The sequence below is a fragment of the Lucilia sericata genome, unplaced genomic scaffold, assembly GCF_015586225.1.
Source record: "Lucilia sericata isolate MDLA Ls3-8-SP2 unplaced genomic scaffold, ASM1558622v1 Contig001973F_arrow, whole genome shotgun sequence".
Taxonomy (NCBI): Eukaryota; Metazoa; Arthropoda; class Insecta; order Diptera; family Calliphoridae; genus Lucilia; species Lucilia sericata.
The window spans coordinates 2,501-6,533 of NW_023995844.1; the positions used below are offsets into that span (position 1 = coordinate 2,501).

Sequence of the window (4,033 nt, forward strand, 5' to 3'; positions counted from 1 at the left end):
GCGAGCGAGCGAGCGAGCGAGAGCGAGCGAGCGAGAGCGAGCGAGCGAGCGAGCGAGCGAGCGAGCGAGACGAGCGAGAGAGCGAGCGAGCGAGCGAGCGAGCGAGCGAGCGAGAGCGAGCGAGCGAGCGAGCGAGCGCGAGCGAGGAGAGCGAGAGAGCGATAGCGAGCGATCTATCTATCTATCTATCTATCTATCTATCTATCTATCTATCTATCTATCTATGATCTATATATATCTATCTATCTATCTATCTATCTATCTATCTATCTATCTCTCTATCATCTATATATATATATATATCTAACTATCTGAAATAATGGGCCCATTTCAAACATTTGTCCTTGGACCGAAAGTGTGACCTATAGATTGTGCACAAGGTTTACATGGATACTCAGAATGTGATTTTGTGCCGATTTGTATTATGTAAGGTGTATGACCAATATAATTATAAATATAAAGTTATTTTAATTATATGTTATGATAAAAATATAATGTTATTCTTAATAGTAATTATAAATGTATTATTATTATCTAGTTTAAATAATAAATAAAGAAAATTTTTTGAAAAATCAGAATGAAAAGAGTTTAATTCTTGGGAAATCTAAGCATTCAGAGGTAAGTTGGAAGGTGTGTTTCTACAGGTTTCTAAACTTCATTAGATACCAAAACGACCACTTTCTGAACACTTTCGTTCACGAAATTCGTAATTTTGATTAAATTATAGGTTTTAGGTTAAATCTGAGTCCATTTTTGGATTCGGAGTGGGTTTTCAACTGAAAGGTCTCAAAATTTTCCAATATTTCCTCTACATTTGTGGGTTTTGACTTGACTATTGAAAAAGAAATGTTAGCAAAGACAAGAACCTCACATATTCGAAAATTCTTGATGTGATATGAAATTTCGTGGGATATTTGGTTCAAAATTGTTGTGCTGAAATTTTATGAAATATTGGACCTAGCTCAATTCTGAATTCACCATAGATTTTAGTCTTAAATGACCAATTTCAGTTTCCCTCGGTTTTGAGGCACCGAAATAATAGTGTAAATTGTTCAAAATAAAATAATTTCGGGAATTTTGATGAAGCAATGGTCCTAGGTCCATTCTGAGTCCATTTTCGGATTCAGCATGGGAAAAATCCAGCCAGATTCGGCCAGTAGTTTTCGAGATTAAAGCAAACAAAATAATAAATTTAAAAGTTTGTTGAAGTATGGGTCCTAGGTCCAACATTCATCAAAATTTCTGATTTATTTCTTTTTGCTTCAAACTCGGGAACTACTGGACGAATTTGGCTGCAAACTCACCTTTCTGGTAAAAGCCCATGCTGAATCCAAAAATGGACTCAAAACGGACTTAGGTCCATTGCTTCATCGAAATTCCCGAAACACTTATAGAATTTCTACATAAAACTATTATGATAAAAATATATGAACTATTAAGCTACATTCACAATGATATTTTTTATACATTATTATTTTTTTATGTGTTTATTTATATATATATTAATTAAATTATACATATTCTAAACCCCCAATACTATTTATTTTAAAATAACAGTTCTTTCCTTTTTTATTTACAGCAATTGTGAATATTAACTACTGTGAATGATGCAATACATTTATTGTGAATACCAAAAGAGCAAACTGCCAAATTGACAGCTCCCTAGCAGAGAAAAGAAAAAAACAAAAAATACTACCAGACCACGGACAGACACACTTGTATTGTAAAAGAAACGAAGGAAAAAATAATGAAATTTTAACTTAAATTGGAAATTAATAAAACAAATCACACATTTGTAATGGAAACAACAGGTGACCAATAATATTAGCCATGGTGGCTATGATCACACCATTAAATTATGGCAGGCACATACCGGCAATTGTATACGCACGCTGCGTTTTGTGGAGACATCGGTAAGTACATAGCTGGAAAAAAGCCTAATATTGTTCATTAATAAGTAATTTTTGTCTCGATTGATCCCCAATAGCAAGTTAACGCCCTGGATCGCACTCCCGACAAAACCCGTTTAGCGGCTTGTGGGTATCAGTGCATACGTCTGTATGATTTGGAATCCACAACTAATGTGCCTGTCATCAACTTTGAAAGTGTTCAGAAGAACGTCACACGCTTGGGTTTCCAAGAAGATGGCAATTGGATGTTTACCGCTGGCGAAGATCATCGTGTACGCATATGGGATGTTGTCCGCCTCACCACATTGTTCACGGGTGTTTGATGTCAGGCACCGGTAAATGCCGCCTGTTTGCATCCGAATCAGGTGGAAATTGCCATGGGTGCTCAAAAGGTGGTGTGTCTATTTGTGGGATGTCAAGTCCGAGGTCCACGAACAGTTAATACCCGAAGTGGATGCCTCCATACAAGATGTGGCCATTTCACCCGATGGTCAGTATATGGCTGCCGTTAACAATAAAGGCAATTGTATATTTGGTCGCTAAGTTCCTCGCCAAATCAAAAAACTCACCACCTTACATCCCAAACTGAAAATAGCTGCTCACAAACGCTACGTTTGCGTTGTAAATTTAGTCCCGATTCTAGGCTTCTAGTGACCACATCCGGTGATGGTACGGCACGCATATGGAAAACAGATGATTTCACTATGTGGCGTGAATGTCCATCGATAACTATTGGGTGTGGGATGCGGCATTTAGTGCTGATTCAAAATACCTCTTTACGCCTCCAGTGATGGTATTGCTGTCTTGGAAGCTAGAGAAAAAAAATCCCGAACGTAAATACACTGGTCATACTAAAGCTATTACCGCTTTGTCCTTTAAAGATGAAATGTTACCGAATAACATCAAGCATTAACGTGGCGTGACAATTGGGGCCGTACCAGACGTAGGTCTGCCTTCATAAAACCACCGTGGATGTGTGGTGCATTTTGTACGTTCGTGGGTCGTAAGTTATCGATAAGTTGGGTGGAACATAAATACTTCAATTTGTTTTTGTTTGCTTAATTTTACTGCTAGTAACCGAAAAAGAACTATAGTTTATTTTATTTCTTTTTCAATTTTGTTTTCTTTAATGTTTTTTTAACTCTTAATTAAGACTTTTCTATATGAATAATTTTTATATATAAAAAGAAAAATAAGAAGAAATCAAGGACATGAAACCGATTTTGTAATTTTACATTTAATTATAAACAATGGAAACAAGAAAAACAAAAACAATATAATATTATAAGCCAATTACATTATTATATGAAATAATAAAAAATTAATTAAAACCACACACAAATAATATATCAAAAAGATTTCTATTAAAAAATGTGTGAGGTTAAGGGTAAGTATACAAGACTTCCACAAAATACAAAAATTGTACTTAATGCATCATTAACAGAGTTATAAGCTTATAACTCTTAGTAGCGTTTTGTCCATGTAATCGTAAGCCAGACGGGCCAAAGGTGCCTTTCATGTAGCCAAATTTCCAATCTATCATATGGACCAAACATCATTAAGATTCTTAAGTAGTTCTTGAGTTATAGACATTTAAAGAAAAAAAGGGTAGGGGGGAATGGGCGTAAAGTAAATATTGTTAATTTTACCGAGATCTATTCAATTTGAAAATCTAAAACACATCCATGTAAAAGCTCAATTCCTTAGCTTTCATATGAAACAAGTTTTATGAAAATATACCAAGCGGTTACTGAGATATAGGCGGTAAAACTTAACCTTGAAGTAGCAAAATATCGCCAAATCCGAATGTAGAAGGTTTGGTGTTTAGCTACATATCTCTGCTAATTTGAGAGATATTGCTACAAAATTTGGTTTATTGGTAAATTGAGAATTCGGGATTTCCACAAGCTATTAAATACTTAATTATGTCTATTAGAAACAGAGTTATAAGCTTTTTTACTTTAACTAGCATTTTTGGTCATGTAATCGTAAAGCCAGGCGGGCCAAAGGTTGCCCATCATGTAGCCAAATTTCCAATCTATCATATGGATCAACATTCATTCAAATAGCTTAAGTAGTTCCTGAGTTATAACCATTTAAAGAAAATAGTCTGCAAAAATCCA

The 4,033-nt window shown here is 35.2% G+C and overlaps 1 pseudogene; it reads left to right on the forward strand.

Annotated features, from left to right (window-relative positions):
* Positions 1-1,691: 1,691 nt before the first annotated feature.
* On the forward strand, positions 1,692-2,823 carry LOC119613101 (annotated as a pseudogene).
* The last annotated feature ends 1,210 nt before the right edge of the window (positions 2,824-4,033 follow it).